This window comes from Sturnira hondurensis, unplaced genomic scaffold (assembly GCF_014824575.4).
Source record: "Sturnira hondurensis isolate 20B ecotype Veracruz unplaced genomic scaffold, ASM1482457v3 Scaffold0006496, whole genome shotgun sequence".
NCBI classification, from domain to species: Eukaryota; Metazoa; Chordata; class Mammalia; order Chiroptera; family Phyllostomidae; genus Sturnira; species Sturnira hondurensis.
In genome coordinates, this window is record NW_028079127.1 from 5,325,987 (window position 1) to 5,348,671 (window position 22,685).

The 22,685-nt window shown below is 37.2% G+C and overlaps 1 protein-coding gene and 1 pseudogene across 3 annotated transcripts in view; both read left to right on the plus strand.

Moving 5' to 3' along the window:
* The window catches only part of BMPR1A (bone morphogenetic protein receptor type 1A), a 160,480-nt gene that overhangs the window by 30,027 nt on the left and 107,768 nt on the right, over positions 1 to 22,685 (plus strand). The window lies entirely within an intron of this gene.
* Positions 8,825 to 9,590, plus strand: LOC118989313 (ubiquitin-conjugating enzyme E2 D3-like; annotated as a pseudogene).

Below are 22,685 nucleotides of genomic sequence, written 5' to 3' on the forward strand. Positions count from 1 at the left end.
TCCATCGAAAGGCGATATCAAGGGAATGAAAAGATAAGCCACAAAATGAGTAAAGATATTTGCAAATCATATGATTGATAAGTGACTTGTGTCCAGAATACATTAAGAACACTAACTGTGTAAAGAAATATATATAGTTGTATAAAAGACTAAGTAACTAACAGGAAAAAAAGCCCATGAATTTAAAAGCATACAAAGGATCTGAATAGATGTACAAGTAGTCAATAACATATATTAAAAGGTAAATGGTCAGTATTATTAGTGATCAGAAAAGTATAAGTTAAAACCACATGAGATGCCACTTCACACTCACTAGGGTGGCTGTAATAAAGAATACAGATAACAAGTGTTGGTAAGGATGTGGAGAAATGAGAACCTCATACGTTGCTTGTGGGAATGTAAAATGATGTAGCTGCTTTGAAAAATAGATTGGCGATACCTCAAAAAGTTAGACCTAGAGTTACTGTATTATCCAGCAGTTCCACTCCTAGATGTAGGAGGAATAAAAACATGTTAATAGAAAACTTGTACATGAAAGGTCACAGCCACATTATTTATAACAGCCAAGAAGTGGAAACAACCAAAATAACCATGAACTGATAAATAGATAAAATGTGGTCTACCTGTACAATGGAATATTCACCCATGAAAAGAAAAGAAATGCCGACTCATGCTGCAACATGTATTAACTTTGAAAACATTATGCTAAGTTAAAGAAGCCAGTCACAGAAGACCACCTATTGTATGATCTCATTTATATGAAATGCCAAGAATAGGCAAATTTATAGGGAAAGTATTTTAGTTAGGTGGAGGGGGGAGTTGGGCATGTTTGCTAATGCTTGTTACTAAATTTTTTTAAAGGGTGGTGAAAATGTTCTGGAATTAGATATGGTGGTGGTTGTACAAATTTGTGAATATGCTGATAATCACTGATTTTTACACTTAAAAATGAGTTTTATGCTATGTGAATTATTTCTCCAAAAACTAACAACAACTCAGGAACCTCAACAGTGGCAATTCCAAGTTTTGGTGTTAGTATTCAGAAAAGAAGTAGTTTAATCTTTGGGTAACACATCTGTAGTTTAATCTTTGGGTAACACGTTAATAATAGTTTCCAGTTTTGTTTTTACTTCTAACAAAATTGAAGGATTTTTCAATTCTATTATTTACATGTGATCAGTTTGTTAGCTGCTAAATCATTAATAATATTCTGGATGGTAAATCACTATGGGAGTTTTTAACAAATAACTCAGAAGGAATTTTTTAAATTATGCAACTCTACTGACAAAATCACTTCCATTTATATGAACAAAATTTCTCAGTGCTTTCTTTAAAAAAATTAGAAAACTGGGAACTGTGTTGAATCATCTCATTTTAACAATACTTATTCAAACAGATGAATGAACTAATTAGAAAAAATCCATTCCATCTTATTAACAGACACAGTTCCAGTAAAAATTTTACCTCTAATTTAGGTTAATTACTTATCAAATCTTTAATATGTCTGTCATTTAAATGAATTATATATGTTAATAGTAATGATAACTGAATCCCAAATAAATTTTTAAACACTTAGTCTATTTATGGTCAGAGGTAATTTTAAAAAGATTTCCACTTAAACTGCAGATATGTATGGCTGATTAATAATAGGCTTTCAGACATAAAATTTAGTACATATAGGGCAAATGGAATGGAAAGATGAGCTCAAAGAGAAAAAAACATGCAAAATTGCTTTAAAATGGATCATGGTGGATGTCAGATCTTAATGATATTTGAATTCTCTTGAACAGATTTGAGTCATGTTATACTTATTTAAAATATACCAAAATTCTTTGCAGTTATCTGACTTGTGAAATATTTTTGATGTTAAGTTAAAAATGTGTGAAGGATTATGTAAGTTTTCACAATTATATTTGGTGGTGCTCAAGCCAGAAAAACTGTTGACCAGTTGGGTAAGTCCCAAGTTTGAATTGTTTGTTGCTTATTGGTTGTATAACTTAATCTCTCTAAGCAGTTTTCCCGTAACCAGAAACAAACAAATAAAGCAACATGATTTACTGGTTAGCTCTGAAGTGCAGCCACCTGCATTTGAATTCTGTCTTTGCCACTTACTAGCTTTGTGTGGCCTTGCTGAGTTTTTTTTCCCCCACCCCCCTCGCTGAGTTTTATAATGGTCTATTCAGTTTCTCCATCTGTGAAATGGGATAATATTAGCATCAAGTCAAGGATTAACATTAACTGCTGTATTTTACACAGTTCCTTGGCAGATAGTCTGAACTATATTCAGTACTTCAAACCCTGTTCAATAGCCCACTGCCTTCTTTGTGAAAACTCTTCTGTTAATTCTATTTAATTGATCTCATTCTTTTTTGGTCATCCCTTCAGTCTTTTCACCAATAACCTTATGGTCTTTTATCATCCTCCTAACTTACGCCTCTGTACACACATGCTAGTGTGAATGAGGCAAAAGAAAGATAGTTGGATCTGTGTTTTGGGATTTCTGAATTTTGTATTTACATTTCACTTGCTGGGAAAGGAGAAAGAAGAGTTAAAAGGCATATAGCGTTGGATCCGCATGTCATTAGCAACAAAATCAGTTTATAGTAATGGGTACCTGTATTTTTATTTTGTCTACAGGGAGCAAAATTCCTGATTATACATTTGCTCACTGACAGATTGTTTTTTGTATTATAAGAAAGTTTTCAGTTAATTTAAAATATAAAATATTCAATTCTTTAGTCCATTCAGGCTGCTATTACAAAATACTATAAACTAGGTGGCTTATAAATGACATAAATTTACTCCTTACAGTTTGGAGTCTGAAAAGTTCATGATCAGGGTGTTGGCAGATTAGGTATCTGGTGACAGCTTACTTCCTGGTTTACAGATAGCCATCTTTTCTCTGTATCCTGACAGGGCATAGAAAGGAGCAAGGGAGTTCGCTGGCATCTCTTTTATAAGAGCTCCAAACCCATTCATGAGAGTTCTACCCTTGTGACCTAATCAATATCCTCCCAAAAGTTCCATCTACAGAGCATCACATTGGGCATTAAGATTTAACATAAATTTTGGAGGTACACAAATATTCAGCCTCTAGCAGTCAGTTGTATAGTCTGGTTGGTGTATTCGTTTCCGATTGATGCTGTGTGATAGTTTTGTGCTAGTACAAATTTTACAATCTTATAGCCTTGTCAAACACAGGATTCACCAGGTAACTGCTGGACAGTGTTCCTTTTCTGGAGGCTCTAGGGGAGAATTTGATTGTTTGCCTTCCCTGGTTTCTAGAGGGCAAACACAATCTTTAGCTCATAACCACTTTCCTCCTCATCTTCAAAACCAACAAGGTCTCATCTCTCTGACCCTTTGTCATCTCTTTATTTCTCTAACCACAGTTAGGAGAGGTTTTCTGCTTTTAAGGAATCCTGTGATTAGATTGAACCCAATAGGATAATCTCTCCATTGAAAAATGCATTGTAACCTGAATGACATCCCATGACATCCCCATATGTTACCCATGCAAGGTAACATATTCATGTGTTCCAGGGATTGGGTCTTAAATGTCTATGAGGGGACCATTATTCTACTTCCACAGTTAGTTTTTAGTTATTATCTAACATTACACTTTTTTGGGGAGGGGGGCGGGTAAATGTAAGGATTGCAGTAGTGGTCAAGTGGGAAGACTTGGAGTTTGGGCTGATATGTATTAACATTTAAAGTTATTTACTTCTGAACCTGTTTCCTTTCTGGAAAACTGAGGATAATGCTTACTACTACATATTGAAATAGAAATAATAATTTAAGGCTGTAGACTGGAGTCAGGTGACTTTTACCAAAGTTTTTGTGACTGTTTCTGCAAAGCAGTTTGCGACAACCTAATTGTTGTGAGTTTCAAATTATTAATGTCGGGGTGCTTTGAAACTTATATAAATTACTGTATTATCAAATTTTGATCGTACTAATTTTAAATATCTTTTAAAAAATTTGTCAATGGTGAAAATGTTCAATACATCCTTTGATACCTAGTTAGGAAATTTTGTTCAGGTTTTTATTGTTTTCCATTTTCAGACTGACTTGTCTCCTTTATTAAATGAGAATAAGTGAAAATATAATAGAAGAATTAAAATATGTAACTTTGATGATTCTTTTAGCCACTAAGATTCAAAATTCAAATTTATTTGGATTTTTTGCATTCCTAATTATTTCCTCTTCTGAAAACTTCTTAGGAGCTAATGACTATCTTTGTTGTAGAAGACCCCCTTGTATTAGTAAGACTAATTGTTATAAAACCTGAGCTGCATTTTTCAATCTTGGTCGTACTGTTCTCAGGTCATACCTGTTCGTGCCTAATTTAAATTGGGGCCAAGCAATATTACAAAAGAAAGCTAATCTCTTCATTTAAAAAGTTTTAGAGTGAAATTTATCCCAGTTTCTATGAATGCAACCCAGTGGCAATTTGGGAGGGAGGGATGGTGTTTTTCCCATCTCGACTGTGGCAGTCCTAAAGAAGATAGGATGATACTCCCTTGTAATCTTGTAGAGGTGTCCCTCTTCGCTTGCCCTAGGAGCTTTCTCTAGTGGGCCATGGGGCATCCCTTGGGATTCCACCATCCTGCCAGCTGTCCTACCAGAGGTTCTAATGAGAGTCTGCTGATAGAAATCTAAAAGGCTTGAGAGCTGGATTGACAGTTCCTGTGCTCTATTTGGAAACTCCGAATTCTCTGAACATTATCTGTATATTCCATCGTCCTAATGTGTGTCTAGGCTGTGAAAACCTGTAGGGAGGGAACCACTCCAGCATCCTTAAGCAGTTGCCTATAATTCTAAAGACCCCAGACCCACTCTTCTACCCAGGTAGCCCGAGTATGTTTCCATTCCCCGAGTATGTTTCCATTCCTGTATTCTCCATCAGCGGAAACCTTTATTTTCCTGTAAGACTTTGGGTTCGGGGCAAAGGGGGTATCTTACTAACAAAATAGTTTCTGTTCCTGTAAATACCAAGAGGGCTCTGAGATGACCTTATTATAAAATGACCATTTTCCAAATCACAAAGAGGGCTCTTGGATATTCTGATTTTTCCAGAGCTTTGAGAAATGGTACCTGAGTCTGAAATTTCCCCAGAAGGGCACTTGAGAGGTGTCTAGGGAGGTCCCCTCTTCTGACTGTTGGTGGATCTCATAAGTGAGATGACGGCCTGAGAGGGGAAGTTAAAATACCCCTGAAAAGGCAAATAGACCACTTTAGAATTTCAAATTCAGCTAGTTCAGTGGCAGCGGTGGTAGTGGCTGGGCTGAGGGCAACTGGCCCCAACTGTTCTACTGGGCTGAGAGGTTTGGGGCGCATTTGGTTGCAAGGTCAGAGAAGAAGCAGCTGGTAGACTTGAGTCTTCTGGATGAGGATGATGAGTTTGAGTTGTTCCCTGCAGAAGACTGGACTGGTTTAGATGAAGATGCACATGTCTGGGAGGATAATTGGAATGATGACAGTGTAGAGGATGACTTCTCTAATCACTTACAAAAATGAACTAGAGAGACATGGTTATAAGATGGAGACCTTAGAGTATCCAGAAGAAGTGTTGAAACAACCTAAACTTGAACTGTTTACTAAATTCTACGATAGAGAATCTAGGATGGGGCATTTTAAAAATGCTTTTTTCATTACTGACTTGGCTTTACTTTTGTAACACACAAAAATAAGTATTTTAATCAACTAGTTGGTTGAGAGTGGCCCCACGTGGCCATTTCTGGTAGCAAATGACCAGCGGGCACCTATTAAGTGGCTCAGACCAATGTTGCTGCTGGCAGTGGTAGTATATACTTGTACATGCCAAATATGGGAGTGACTCATTCCTGCAGCTATACTTAGCACAGAGACTATTAGTATCACTGAAATAGGTATTCTGGGTACAAGTACAGCAGGAACCCTTCCTACACAATAGGCAAGCAGGGTACAGATGCAGGTATAAAGGCCAGAAGTCAGCTGTGGAGGACAAACATAAAAGACTGTCCATAGGCCTGATAAGCAGATGAAAGTCATAGTGTAGGCAAAGCAGTACTGATATCCTGTTCAGGTCAGACTGTGCCCATGAAGAGGTGACCAGGGGGTGGAATGTTGTCTTGTGGTTTATTCTTGTGCTTGACAGGTGTGCAGACATTTTCTTTTCTTTTTTAAAAAATTTTATTTAAAAGCTTTATTTATTTTTAGAGAGAGGGGAAGGAGGGGGAGAGAAAGGGAAAGAAACATCATTCAGCTGCCTCTTGTATGCCCCCAACTGGGGACCTGGCCTACAACCTAGGCAGCATGTGCCCTGACTGAGAATTGAAGCAGTGACCTTTTGGTTTGCAGGCCCATGCTCAGTCCACTGAGCCACACCAGTCAGGGCTGGACATTTTCTTGAAACTTGTGTGGACTGAAGGCTAACCCCAGTCTGCAACCAGGTTGTCCTCTCACAGAAATCTTAAGCAGTGGGCATCCTTATGGCTTTTAACTGCCTGATCTATGCTCACAATTTAGTAGCTGATCATCTGTTAGAGGATGTCAGACTAATCAAAGCAGAATAGAAACACACAATCAAGAGATGGCAGTGGAAAAGGAAATCCCTAAGTACCAGGGCAGGAAAAGGGGCATACCACTCCAGTTTTGTCTTCAGGCTGGCTCTCCAAAGACTGTCACAGGCACATGTCACCAGCTTCTTGATGATCCCAAACAAAGAATTGAACCTAACACACAGAATTTTGGGCAGAGAGAGAGAGCAAATTTATTAAGCAATAGTACACTCCACAGAATATAGGAGCAGACCAACTTGAGTAAAGATTGGTCCTCAGCAGCCAGAGGAATTCTGTTCTTATAGTGTGGATATTTCCTGGTTAGTTTTGGTGGGCTTTTATCACACATGGTCTCTCATGATTTTGCTTGATTGACCACTCAGGGAGGGGTAACCTCAATGATAATTTATTGTAATGCTATTATAATGAAGCAGAGGTCATGCAGCGGTTGGTCACTAGAAGCATCTTTTTCACAGGTGCAGTCATGATTCATCATGATTCAGCACTTTTCCAGGAAATTTAACAGCCAGTCTTGGAACAGGGTAGCTGTTCTATATTGATGTCCTTTGTTGTAGACCTGGGGTGCCTTTTGAGTCTCATTCCTGATTATCTCCTGCCTCACTAATGTATCAGTGTGGTTGTATTATTTCTGCAGTATCAAATAAAATCTTTGTAAATGATACATATAGTAAATTGACTTACCAAAAAAATTTTGTGAAGGTCATATACTTTCAGGTTGATTATGATACAGTTTCTGAGGCACAGCTATAATCTTTGACCTCTTAGGCAAAATGTAATTTTCATCCTCTTAATTTACAGTTTATAATTTCTAGGAAAAAAAATTTTTTTAAATGCTGATGGGGGAAATAATCTTTGGGACTTCTTTTTTTATTTATTTAATTCTTATTTAAGCACAGTTTTCTGTTTTATATTCCCTGCCCTAACCCCCAGTGCTCCCCACCTCCCTCCCATTTCTGCCCCCCACCTTAATTATTGTCCATGTGTCCTTTATACTTATTCATGTGAGTCCCTCCCCTTTTCCCCTATGATTCTCTCCCCTCTCCCCTCTGGCCCCTGTCAGCCTGTTCCATATTTGAGTGTCATTGGTCATGTTTTGCATGCTCGTTTGTTTTGTTGTTTAGATTCCTGTTAAAGGTGAGATCATATGGTATTTGTCTTTCACCGCCTGGACTTTGGGACTTCTTTATAGATCTCTCAGTGTTTGGTTTTAATATTTGTCATACGAACATGCTTTACTAAAATGTATGAGTAAAATTATAACTCATAATTGTTAAATATTTCCCCCACATGTTACTGTAAAAACTTTTAAATTGTAATAAAATTTGAATAGATATAAATATGCATTTTGACTGTGTTCATTTGCTAACATTTTGCCTCATCTGCTTTCTCTTTTTCTCAGTTTATGAAAACACACACCTTTTCTGAGCTATTTGAAGTAAGCTATAAACATCATGACACTTCACCCCTAAATAGTTTAATGAATGTATTCTAAGAACAAGGGTGTTTTTAGTAATAGCTACATTATCATATTCAAGAAATACAATATTAATATAATTAATATTATGTCATATACTGTCCTTATTAATGTTTCCTTTATTTCCCCCCCAAAGCATACTTTATAGCTATTTTGATTTTTAAAAATATTTTATTTATTTGTTTTTGGACAGAGCGGAAGCAGGGAGAAGGAGGGAGAGAAACATCCATGTGTGGTTGCCTCTTGCATGCCCCCTACTGGGGACCTGGCCTGCAACCCAGGCATCTGACCTGACTGGGAATTGAGTCAAACTGGTGATGCTTTGGTTTGCAGGACAGCTCTCAATCCACTGAACCATACCAGCCAGGTGGCTATTCTGATTTTTAATCCAGGAAACAATTTAGGACTATCTGTTGCATTTGGTTGTCATATTTCTTTAGTTTTCTTTATTTTAGAATAAGCCATATTTTCACCACACCACCATTCTCATCCCCTCACCCATCATTGTGGTATTTATTGATATCTTTAGTTTTTTTTAATAGGTTACCCCGCAATTTGCTCTTTGTATTTTTTTATTTCTTGACTAAAGTTAAAATTTTTTGACATGAGTACTGTATAGAAGAGTTGTGTATTTTCCATTGCATTACTTTAGGAAGTTGAAGTAAAATTTTTTCATTTTATAATAGCCTAGTATTTTTGGTTTAGTACTGCTAAAGATTTGTGATACCATGTCTTTAAATTTCGAAATACAGTTTTGTACTGCTGTACTTAATTTTTAAAAAATTATGGTTTTCAATGCTTCTCTGAGTCTAAGAATTTCTACTGGCCATCTACCCTTTCCTCCAGCCCATTACCCACCTCTGGCCCCTGCTCTCCCAGTCCAGTGTTCGATCTGTTTAGTGAGAAGGTGCCTGTGTCTGGCAGAGTTGGTATGAGATGAAGAGACAATCCTTCCCTGCTGCCAGACTAATCGAGTTTTAGCTGGATCTTTAAGGACACACCGAGACAGTGAGGAGTCAGACACAAACCACAGGCTGTGATGCTAAAATGGATTGATAAGGAACTTAGTGATTTGGCTCATCATTCTCTAGCATAATGTTCTGCAGGTCCAGTTATGGATGATATGTTTCACTGGCAAGCCACAATTATGGGACTTAATGACAACCCGTGTCAAGATAGTGTATTCTTTTGACAATTCATTTTCTTACAGACTACTGTCCCAAACCACTTATGGTTGCATTTACAACAAGAACTTATCATCCAAATATTAACAGTAATGGTGGCGTTTGTCTTGATATTCTAAGATCATGGTGGTCTCCTGCTTTAACTGTTTCTAAAGTTCTTTTATCCATTTGTTCACTGCTATATGATCCAAACCCAGATGACCCCCTAGTGCCAGAGATGCACAGATCTACAAAACAGACAGGTAAGTATAACAGAATATCTTAGGAATGGACTCAGAAGCATGTCATGAGATACTACCTTAAAGTCAGAATAACTTGCATTATAGCTGTGGTAAACTTTAAGTTACTGGTCCTTTTTTGATTTTCTTATTTGGCTCTTCCCCTATCAGACCTCATCTTTTTTTTTTAAAGATTTTATTTATTTTTAGAGAGAGGAGAAAGAGAAGAAAAGAGAAGTAAAAGAGAAAGACAGGAGAAGAAACATCAATGTGTGGTTGCCTCTCATGTGCCCCCTACTGGGGACCTGGCCCAAAACCCATGCATGTGCCCTGACTGGGAATTGAACTGGCGACCCTTTGGCTCGCAGGCCCATGTTCAATCAAGTGAGCTATACCAGTTAGGACCAGACCTCATCTTTTTTAATTTTATTTTTTGTTTACTTCCCTCCATTCATTCACGTGCTTATCTGAGAAGACTTAAGCGCTTCCAGGTTTGGACAGTAACCAGTTTTAGAAACTGTAAGATAGTCACAAGAGACAGTTGCCTAAGATTCAGAATGTTTTTTTAAAAATGGAGCATGTGTGTTATGGGGCCAGTGTCTTTACTTTAAGTTGGTCATAAGACTAAAACTATTTCTCTCAGCTCTAACATGCTGAAGAAATCACCTGAAGGGGAGGGAGATGGTGCTCAGTTGTTGCATCAAATGAAGCAGAATTGTTCTCGCAGAATCCACTATTTCAAATCTAAGGTTACATGATATACTTTATGCTCATAACTGATGTGGCTAGACAATCAGTATTGAATTTATAGCATCAGCAGAACAGAAAATGTGATATATTATGCATGTCAATAAAAGAACGACCTGTTCTTGTTCTACAGAGAATGGAAATTAGAAGTCAAACACCCTTTGTATTCCAAAATAGTGTCTCAAACATTTTGTAATTTTCATTTAAATTGTTAGGAGGCTTGGAACTATTAGTTACTCTATTATATCTTCTAATACACTGTTTAATGTAGCACTGAATAAATGATGCAAATTGTCAGTGGATGATTGATTTTATTTTTTTAATATTTTATTTTTTCTTTTAGAGAGGGGAAGGGAGGGAGAATGAGAGGGAGGAAAACATCAGTGTGTGGTTGCCTCTCGAGCACCCACTACTGGGGACCTGGACCACAACCCAGGTATGTACCCCGATTAGGAATCAAACCCCAATTGGAAATCGAACCAGCAACCCTTGGGTTTGCAGACTGGCACTCAATCCACTGAGCCACACCAATCAGGGTGATTCATTTTTCTTCAGTAAGTTTTCATAAACCCCCAAAATTAAATTATAGATTTCAAAAATATAGGAAGTTATGTAATAGACATCTGTGTACCTAGAACCCCGATTTTGAAAATACTAGGATTTAACCATATTAAATAATTACAGTAAAAATTTTATTCTAAAAGTTTGTCCTGCAACCCTGGCCAGGTGGCTAAGTTAGTTAGAGCATTGGCCTATACACCAAAAGGTTGCAGGGACCGATTCCCAGTCAGGGCACATACTTAGGTTGCAGTTTTGATGCCTGGTTGGGGCACATATAGGGGGCAACTGATTGATATTACTCTGTCTCTCCCTCTGCCATCTAACATTAGTAAACATAACCTTGAGTGAGGATTTAAAAAAATTAAAATCTGTTATACATACACAGGCATAGTGTAGGTATACATTTTACAGAGAAGTAATAATAAATGGATAGATGTCCCAATCTTCTATCTCAAGAAATGTAATGACATCTTGCATCTCTCCAGACCTCAGGACAATGACTTCTCTCTCCCCAGGAAAAAAAAAACATTATCCTAAATTTGGTATTATTCCATTACTTAAGTATTCCCACTTTTGTATTTTCTTTTCAGTAGTACATTTTCTACTGTTTCCTGTTTTTTGAGCCTTATATGACTAAATTATAGTATATATATGCATTCTTCTTGGACTTTTTTTGATCCAACATTATGATTTTAAGATTTCATTCATGTTGACATGCTCATCTGAGGTACATTTCTTTTCACTGATATGTTGTAATTCCATTATATGAATATACAACAATTTACTGTTGTTGGACACTTTATTTTTCTCTAGTTCTTGCTATTAAGAAAGTGATGATGTAAATGTTCTTGTAGAATATTCTTGTAGAATATTCATGTAAATATTCATGCTTTCTGGTAGATTTATGCAAAATGTTCCTTGGTTTTTATACCTAGAGCTGGAATTTTTGCCTCTTTGGGTATGTACTCTGTCAACTTTCCTAGGTAATGGCAAGAAATTTTCTTGTACACAGTTGTACGTTAAGCCAAATAAGTTGAGGAGGAACAGGTCTGTGAGAGGATGAAAAAACAAAACAGTGAGTTCTGTTTTGTGTGTTTTGAGTTTTATCATCTCATTAGAAATGTTGAGTAGGCATTTAAGATGTGTTTACAGCTTTTATCTCCATCAATTTTTGTGTTTTTTCTGGGTTGACTCATTCAGCTGTCTCATTTTTACCTTCTTGAAGTAGTCTGTAAAAAAATTACTATTATATCACAGCATAAAAATAACTGAGACATAATAGAAGATGTGTTCAGTTTGTATACCCTCAGTCTCAGGCTGCAATGCAGCCTCTGTGGTTCACTTATTTTTATGCTGTGATAGAATAGTAATTTTAAAATAAAATAGACCTTGAACCACAGAGCTACTGGTTTTCTGGTTCTCAGGGATGATACAAATGAAAAACATGAGAGGGTGCTGTTATTTTATTAGCAAAGGTAAATTCTAGGCAGCTTTTAGCAGGGAGGAAAAAAGAACAAAAAGATGCAAGCTAAAAATAAACAAGTACTGAGGTAATAAGTAAGTAGGTAAATAAATACAGCACTTTCCTGGGACCATTTATAACTGGAGTGAAAAGAATTATGTATTAATAGTCTCTCATGATTTCACTATATTGTAACATAACTCTGTAATTGGTGTTCATAATGGTAATCCTAAATAATCTTTTTACTTCATTTGAAAAGGTATAACAATGCACATTTAAAAGAATCGTTGAACCCTATACAATCTAGAATCATTTCCTGACTATTCCTGATAGTAGAAATTTCTGTGTAGTCAAACTATTTATGTGTAGTCAAACTATTCAACGAATGTGCTACATGCTGCTTTTACCTGGTAGCTAAAGAAACAAGTGATCTAGTGATAATTTCTCAAAAGTATACAGGAAAGAATATGAGTGATATAAATTTCTCTGACTGGTTTGGATTTACTTGGAAAGGGAAAGATGTATCAAGAAATTTAAATGTCTTATTCTATGATTATTGTATGTTTTGTATGGTTAATTAATTGTAGAAAACATTAAAATGAAAATATAGAAGTGGTTTTCATGCTTCATCATCAGCAAGAGAACATACAGATAGATGAACATACAGATAGATGACTATTTAGGGGTTCATTCTGCTGCAGGTTGCTGCACCAGACTTGGATTTACTAACTGCAGAACAAATTAACACTTACATAGGAGTAGCTACTGCTTCCCAGAGTTCTGGAGTGAGGGATACAAAGGGAACTGAAGATCCAAAACTTGGTCTAGGAACAGCAGGTTTCTTTAGACCTCTATTATGGGGACTCTTCATTCCACACAAGCTACTGAAAACCATCTTTTTCATTTCATTAGCTGATTTAAAAGGAATAATGTAACTTGAATAGTCTTTGAACAGTTATTTAGTTACTCAAAATCTCATGTAAAGCACAGGTATAAAATACATTTTTAGTGAGTAGGGTTTGTAAAATTTTAAAGTTTGAAATTATTATAGATTTATAGGAAATTGCAAAAATAGTAAGTAGAGGTCCCTTGTACTCTTCACCTCCCCATACTACACACAGTACAATATCAAACCAGAAATTGACATTGGTACATTTTATATGTATGGTTTTTGTGCCATTTAAATATAGATGTGTATCGTGTAACCCCCGTAGCATTCATAGATTCCATCATCCCAAAGGTCTCCCTTGTGCTACCCCACACCTGCCTCCTGTCCAACTATTGATCTCTTTTCTAGCTCTAGGATTTTGTCATTTTTAGAATGTTTTATAAATGGAATTATACACTGTGTGATCTTTTTTCACTCAGCTTAATCCTTCAAGATTCATCTAAGTTATTGTGTGAATCAATAGTTCATTCCTTTCTATTGCTGAGTAGGAATCCATGGTAAGGATGTGCCATAGTTGGTTTAACCATTCACCTTTTGAAGGACATTTTGTCTTTTCTGGTTTGGGCTTATTAAAAATAAACCTGCTGTGAATAATCACATTCATTTCTTTGAAATGGGTGCCCAGGAGTGCAGAGTGCAGTTGGTAACCTATAAGTATATATTGAAAGCTCCCCACCCCCCTAATCCTTACCCGAGGATGTACTCATCAATTCCAGAGAAAGAAGAAAAGGAAGAGACACATCGATTGGTTGCCTTTGTACACACCCTGACTGGGATCAAACCCATAACCTAGGTATGTGTGTTGACCGGAACTGTATTCACAAACTTTTAGTGGATGGGACAATGCTCCAAGCAACTTAGCAACTTGCCCAGGGGTATAGTTGTTTCTAAAGAAACTTCCAAACCATTTTTCAAAGTGGCTGTGCCATTTTCCATTCCTACCAGCTGAGTGTGAAAAACCCATTATATTCACATTCTTACCAGAACTGGTAATTGTCACTTTTGTATTTTAGCTGTTCAGTAAGTGTATATAGGGTATAGTAAGCATAGTCTTAATTTGCATTTTTCCCTGATGGCTAGTGTTGTTGACCGTGTATTTTTAGATGCTTATTTGCCATCCATATATCTTCTACTGAAATAGCTCTACATGTGTTTTGCCCATTTTTCTAGGTGAATTATTAAAAATTTGAGTTCTGAGATTTCTTATATTTTCTACATGAGTACTTTGTCACACATACTGTTTGCAAATATATTTTCCCAGTCCATACCTTGTTATTTCATCATCTTTTTATTTAAGATTTTATTTACTTTTCTAGAGAGATGGGGAAAGGAGGAAGAAAGAGAGGGAGTGAAACATCAATGTATGGTTACCTTGAGCACACCCTATATTGGAGATAGGGCCTGCAACCCAGGCATGTGCCCTGACTAGGAATCAAACCAGCGATGCTTTGGTTCACAAGCCTGTGCTCAATCCACTGAGCTACACCAGCCAGGGTTATTTCATCTTCTTAACAGGGTCTTTTGCAGAGCAAACATTTTACATTTTGATGGAAGTCTATAATTTCCTTTTTTTCCCTTTCTGTATTTTCTTTTCTTTTTAAAAATATATTTTATTTATTCTGCAGTTACAGTTGTCCCATGTTCCTTCATTATTCCCTTCCACCCTGCACACCCTCTCCCACCCACATTCCCCTCCTTGAGTTCATGTCCATGTATCATAATTGTAAGTTCTTCAGCTTCTACATTTCCCATACTATTCATGCCTTCCCCGTCCGTCTACTTTCTACCTACCATCTATGCTACTTATTCTCTGGACCTTTTCCCCCCTCTCTCCCCTTCATACTCCCCTGTTGGTAACCCTCCTTGTGATCTCCATTTCTGTGGTTCTGTTCCTGTTCTAGTTGTTTCCTTTGTTTTTCTTTTTGTTTTAGGTGTGGTTGTTAATAATTATGAGTTTGCTGTCATCTTACTATACATGTTTTTTATCTTCTTTTTCTTAGGTAAGTCTTTTTAACATTTCATATAATAAGTGCTTGGTGATGATGAACTCCTTGAATTTGATCTTGTCTGAGAAGCACTTTATCTGCCCTTCCATTCTAAATGAAAGCTTTGCTGGATAGAGCAATCTTTGATGTAGGTCTTTGGATTTCATGACTTGGAATACTTCTTTCCAGCCCCTTCTTGCCTGGAAGGTCTCTTTTGAGAAATCAGCTGACAGTCTGATGGGAACTTCTTTGTAGGTAACTGTCCCCTTATCTCTTGCTGCTTCTAGGATTCTCTCCTTCATTTAAATCTTGGCTAATGTAATTATGATGTGCCTTGGTGTGTTCCTTCTTGGGTCCAACTTGTTTGGGACTCTCTGAGCTTTACGGACTTCCTGGAAGTCTATTTCCTTGGCCAAACTGCGGAAGTTCTCCTTTATTATTTGTTCAGATAAGTTTTCCACTCATGGCTGTTTCTTTTCCCCTTCTGGTACCCCTATAATTTGGATGTTGGAGCGTTTAAAGATGTCCTGGAGGTTCCTAAGCCTCTCCTCATTTTTTTGAATTCTTGTTTCTTCATTCTTTTCTGGTTGGATGTTTCGTTCTTCCTTCTGGTCCATTCCATTGATTTGAGTCCCAGTTTCCTTCCCATCACTGTTGGTTTCCTGTGCATTTTCCTTTATTTCATTTAGCGTTGCCTTCATTTTTTCATTTAATTTGTGACCAAATTCATCCAGTTCTGTGAGCATCCTGATCCCAATATTTTGAACTGTGCATCTGATAGGGTGAACTGTGCATCTAATAGGTTAGCTATCTCTTCATCACTTAGTTGTATTTGTACTAGAGCTTTGATCTGTTCTTTCTTTTGGGCGTTTTGTTTTGTTTTGTTTTTGTTTGTTTGTTTGTTTTTTGTCTTGATGTGCCTGTTATATAGTGAGGGGTGAAGCCTTAGGTGTTCACCAGGGCAGGGTGACCCATGTCGAATTACAAACTGCACTGTGATGCTGTCTGTGGGGGAGGGGTCAGAGAGGGAACATTGGTGCTTGCTCCACTCTCTGCTGTATTTCAGTTCCTTCTGTTGCTTCTTTCAAGCAAACTGGGAGGGGACCACCCGGCCTGCCAGCCGCCTTGCGCATCGTGCCCCTCCACTCAATTTTCTGTCAGTACTGATTGTTTTTTTCTTTCTAAATTGTTGTTGTCCTTATTTTGGTTGTGCAAGGAGGCACAGTGTGTCTATCTATGCTTCTATCTTGGCCAGAAGTCCATTTTTTTCTTTTATGAATCATCTGTTGGATGTCTATCACCATTCCCACCAACCACCTCCAGTCCTAGATAACCATTAATATATTTTCTCTCTATGGGATTATGTATTCTGGATGTTTCATAAAAAATGGGTTCATATAATTTGTGTCTGGCTTCTTCACTTAGCTTATTATTGTCAAGTTTCATCCATGTTCCATCAATTGATTCTTCTTCTGGCTTCATTTATATTTATGGCCAAATAATATTTCACTGAGTGGACATACTACCATTCATCAGTTGGTGGTCATTTAGGTTGTTCATACTTTTTTCCCTACACTCAGAGCAGTTGATGTGTATCATTTTAGACCTTCAACTTCCTCATACATATTGTACACACACACACAATACTTTATGTGTGCATAGTTTAAAAAAATACTATAGGAGTGACTTCTTTTATGTTTTTTTTAACTAAACATATACTAGGATATGTTTCTATGTCAGTACAAATAAGTAAGATGTATCTCATTCTTTTTTTAAAAATTTAATTACAGTTTAAGTACAGTTTTCTGTCTTTTACTCCCATCCTAGTCCACCCCCCACCCAGTGCTCTACACCTCCCTCCAATTTCCACCCCCCTTAGTTGTTGTCCATCATTTCTTTATACTATTTCCTGTAAATCCTTCCCCTTTTTCCCCTGAAATTCTCTCCCCTCTCTCCTCTGGTCACTGTCCCCCTGTTCTCTATTTCAATGTCTTTGTTTTTATTTTTCTTGTTTGTTTTGTTGCTAGCTTCCTGTTGAATGTATTAGAGATCATATGGTATTTGTCTTTGAACACCTGGCTTATTTCACTCAGCATAATGCTTTCCAGTTCCATCCATGCTGTTGCAAAGGGTAGTAGCTCCTTCTTTCTTTCTGCTGCATAGAATTCCATTGTGTATATGTACCATAATTTTTTGATCCATTCATTTATTGACGGTCACCTAGGTTGCTTCCAGCTTTTGGCTATTGTAAATTGTGCTGCTATGAACATTGGGGTGCATAGGTTCTTTTGGGTTGGTGTTTGAGGGTTCTTAAGATAATAATCCCAGCAGTGGAATTGCTGGGTCAAGAGGCAAGTCCATTTTTAGTTTCCTTAGAAAATCCCCTACTGTTTTCCTCAGTGGTTGTATCAGTCTACAATCCCACCAGCAATGGATTAGGGTCCCCTCTTCTCCACAGCCTCTCCAATACTTCTTGTTTTTTGCTTTGTTTATGATGGCCATTCTGACCAGTGTAAAGTGATATCTTGTTGTGTTTTTAATTTGCATCTGTCTGATAGCTAGTGATACTGAGCATCTTTTCATGTGTTTCTGGATCCTCTGTATGTCCTCCTTGGAGAAGTGTCTGTTCAAGTCCTTTGCCCACTTTTTAATTGGGTTGCTCGCCTTCTTAGAGTGGAGTTGTGTAAATTCTTTGTGTCTTTTGGAGATTAAACCCTTGTCTGAGGTATCATTGGCAAATATGTTTTCCCATACAATTGGTTCTCTTTTTACTTTAATACTGTTTTCTTTAGCTGTGCAAGAGCTTTTTAACTTTTGATGAGATCCCATTTATTCTTTCTTTTATGTCCCTTGCTCTAGGGGACATATCAGTAAAAAAATTGCTGTGTGAAATATCTCAGAGTTTCTTGCCAATGTTCTCCTCTAGGACTTTAATGGTGTCACAGCTTATATTTAAGCCTTTTATCTGCCTTGAATTTATTTTGGTATATGGTGTAAGTTGGTGCTCGAGTTTCATGTTTTTGCATGTAGCTGTCTAGTTCTCCCAACACCATTTGTTGAAGAGGCTGTTTTTACTCCATTTTATGCTGCTGCCCCCTTTGTCGAATATTAATTGGCTGTAGAGATTTGGGTTTATTTCTGGGCTCTCTGTTCTATTCCATTGGTCTTTGTGCCTGTTTTTATGCCAGTACCAGGCTGTTTTGATGACAGTGGCCTTTGTAATACAGTTCGGTATCAGGTATTGTGATCCCTCCGACTTTGTTCTTCTTTCTCAAAATTGCGGCTACTATTCGGGGTCGTTTATGATTCCATATACATTTTTGAAGTGTTTTTTCTATGTCTGTGAAATATGCCATTGGTACTTTAATAGGTATTGCCATTGAATCTGTAAATTGGTTTGGGTGGTATGGACATTTTGATGATGTTAAATCTTCCAATCCATGAACAGGGTATATGTTTCCATTTGTTTGTGTCTTCCTTGATTTCTTTCTTCAGTGTTGTGTAGTTTTCTGCACACAGGTCTTTTACCTCCTTGGTTAGGTTTATTCCTAGGTATTTTTTTTTCTTTTTCCTATATTGAGTGGGATTCTTTTCTTGATTTCTCCTTCTGCTTTTTCATTGTTGGTATACAAAAATACCTTTGATTTCTGGATATTGACTTTGTATCCTGCTGTTTTGCCAAATTCATTTATTTATTCGAGCAGTTTTTTGGTAGAGTCTATAGGATTTTCCAGGTACACTATCATGTCATCTGCAAACAGTGACAGTTTTGTTTCCTCCTTTCCAATTTGGATGCCTTTTATTTCCTTTTCTTGACTGATTGCTGTGGCTAAAACTTCCAATACTATATTGAGTAGAAGTGGTGAAAGTGGACAACCTTGTCTTGTTCCTGATCTTAGTGGAAAAGATTTTAGTTTTTGCCCATTGAGTATGATGTTGGCTTTAGGTCTCTCATATATGACCTTTTTATATTGAGGAATGCTCCCTTTATTCCCACTTGGCTGAGTGTTTTTGTCATAAGTGGGTGTTGTACCTTATCAAAAGCTTTTTCTGTGTCTATTGACAGGATCATGTGGTTTTTGTCTTTGCTTTTGTTTATGCGATGTATTACATTTACTGATTTACAAATACTGAACCATCCTTGCATCCCTGGGATAAATCCCACTTGGTCATGTTGAATGATCTTTTTAATGTATTGTCGGATGCGGTTTGCCAATATTTTGTTGAGGATTTTAACGTCTGTGTTCATCAGCGATATTGGCCTGAAGTTTTCTTTCTTTGTTGTATCTTTATGTGGTTTTGGGATTAGGATGATGCTGGCTGTATAAAAAGAGTTTGGGATTCTTCCATCATTTTGGAGTTTTTGGAATAGCCTGTGAAGAATAGGGGTTAGCTCTTCCTTAAGTGCTTTGTAGAATTCTCCTGTGAAACCATATGGTCCAAGGCCTTTGTGCGTTGGGAGGTTTTTGATCACTGCTTCAATTTCATCTGCTGTTACTGGTCTGTTAAGGCTTTCTGCTTCTTCTTCATTGAGTTTTGGAAGATTATATTTTTCTAAAAATTTGTCCATTTCACACAAGTTTTCAAATTTCTTGGTGTACAGTTCTTCATGGTAATTTCTTAGAATCCTTTTTATTTCTATGGTGTCACTTGTAATCTTTCCTTTTTCATTTCTGATTGTGTTTATTTAGGTCCTCTCTCTTTTTTTCTTGATGAGCCTGCTTAAAGGCTTGTCGATTTTGTTTATCTTTTCAAAAAACCAGTTCTTGGATTCATTTGTCCTTCGACTTATGCTTTTAGTCTCTATGTCATTTAATTATGCTCTGGTCTTGGTTATTTCCTTCCTTTTACTTGCTCTGGGCTGTCTTTGTTGTTGTTCCTCAAGTTCTTGTATGCATAGGGTGAGGTTGTTTGTTTGAAATGTTTCTATCTCTTTTAGGTAGGCCTGTATTGCTATGACCTTCCTTCTCAGGACTGCCTTCACTGTGTCCCATAAGTTTTGAGTTGTGGTGAGTTCATTTTCATTTGTTTCCAGAAACTTTTAAATTTTTTCCCTAATTTCATTCTTGACCCATTTGTTGTTTAATAGCATGCTATTCAGTCTCCATGATTTTGAATGTTTTGGGTCTTTTCTCTTGTGGTTGGTTTCCAGTTTCAATCCCTTGTGATTGGAGAAAATGTTCGGATGATTTCAGTTTTCCTAAATTTGTTGAGGCTTGTTTTGTGTCCTATCGTGTGGTCTATCTTTGAAAATTTTCCATGCACTTTTGCAAAGCATGTGTATTTAGCTTCTTTGGAATGAAGGGTTCTATGTATATCAGTTAAGTTTATTTCATCCAGGACGTTTTCAATGCCACAAAATCTTTGTTGATATTTTGTTTGGAATGTCTGTCCATTTTTGACAGTGGGGTGTTAAAATCCCCAAGTATAATTGTGTTTCTGTCAATATCTTTCTTGAAGTCCTCTAAGAGTTTCTTTATGTATTTGGGTGCTCATATACTGATGTCTTCTTGGTGGATTCTTCCCTTGAGTATTATGAAATGACCTTCTGGGTCTCTTTTTATGGCCCTTTCTTTGAAGACTATTTTGTCTGATATGAGTATTGCTACCCCGGCTTTTTTTTTTTCTGGCCATTTGCTTGGAAAACTTGTTTGCAGCCCTTCACTTTCAGTCTTTCTAGGTTTTTTGTCCTGAGGTGGGTCTCTTGTAGGCAGCGTATGTGTGGGTCATGCTGTCTTATCCATTCAGCTGTTCTGTCTTTTGATTGGAGCATTTAAACCATTTACATTTAAGGTTTTTATTGATAGGTGCTTATTCATTGTCATTTTTAATACCTGTGCTTCTCACTGTCTCTCTCTTTTCCTTCCTTTTCTTAAAGCAGACCTTTTAGTATTTCTTGAAGAGCTGGTTTGGTGGAGGTGTATTCTTTTAGACCTCTTTTGTCTTGGAAGCTCTTTATTTGCCCTTCCATCTTGATTGAGAGCCTTGCTGAATAAAGTAACCTTGGTTGAAGGCCTCTGGTTCTCATTACTTGGAATATTTCTTGCCATTCTCTTTTTTCTTGGAGTGTTTCCACTGAAAAGTCAGCAGCTAACCTTATTGGGGCTCCCTTGTATGTTACTTCTTTTTCTCCCTTGCTGCCTTTAAGATTCTCTTTTTGTCATGAAATTTTGCCATTTTAATGATGATGTGTCTTGAAGTGGGCCTCTTTGGGTTCCTCTTGATTGGGACTCTGTGTTTCCTGGGTTTGTGTGACTTCTCTCATCAAATTAGAGAAGTTTTCCATCATCACTTTTTCAAATAGATTTTTGTATCCCTTGCTCTTCTTCTCCTTCTGGTATCCTTATTATTCGAATATTATTATGATTCATATTGTCTTGCATTTCTCTTAATCCCTCTTCTTTCTTTCTGATTCTCCTTTCCTTTTCTTGCTCTTTCTGGGAGTGTTTTTCTACTTTGTCCTCCAACTCATTGATCTGATCTTCTGCTTCATCAATCCTGCTTTTGATTCCTTCCACTGTGTTCTTCAGCTCTGAAATTGTATTCTTTATTTCCTCTTTGCCCTTGCTGATAGTTTCTATTTCCTTTTTTCATGTTGGTAAAGTTTTCAGTGAGTTCATTTTAGCTACCCTATAGTTTCTGGTAGTTCATTGTGAGCTCTTTGAACTTCCTGATAACTAGTGCTTTGAATTCAATATCTTATTGCTGACTTCTCTTAATTTCATCTAGCATTCTTTCTGAGGCTTCCTCCTTTTCTTTCATTGGGAGGTTGTTTCTTTGTCTTCCCATTGTTTGTGAGACTCTTCTTGTTAGCTTCAGCTCCTTAAATTGATTTCATCTGGCTTCCTGGATTTATAGTGTGAACTTCTGTGGTATAATACCTCTGAGATTTGGTGGCGTAGTCTCCTTGATCTCCCCAGCTCGCTGGTCTTGGGCTGTCCTTTACGTTGGCTCTGAGTTTGTCTTTGGGTTTTTTTTGTTTCTGGGTCTTTTTTTGTGGGTCCTTCCCACCAGCTGGTGAGCTGATGGTCCCTCTGTCCACTACCTGTTTTAATTTGTTGTGCTGGTGAGGGCGGGTTGCGTTGAAGCTAGTTCTTCTGTGTGTACAGGGTTTTGAGGATTTTCCTTTGCTCTTCTTCAGTTCTTTGCTCTGGGTAGTTTCTCCACTGTTTAGTTGTTTGTCCAGGTAGCTTTTGGGTTGGGGTTTGTGTGATTTCTACTTTCTCCTTCACCTTCTTCTGTTGTTATCTGTTGTTGGTTCCTTTGTTGTTGGGTTTCCTCTTTCCTTGGGTATCCTGGTGTTCACTGCTTCCACCTACTCTTTTTGTGTGTATGTGTGATCAGTTGAAGGGGAAGGCAAACTGGTTAATGACAGCAGGAGAGTATTCTATGATATTTACAGTAGCAGCCAGTAGAGAAGAGATAGGTGATCCCCTGACTATGTACAGTGACAACTGTAATGTTCAACCCAACTTGCCAGTTTTTAGAAAGGATGGAAAGAAAATAAGGCTCTTGTTGGGGAGGTAAGGTTTGTGAGTTGGA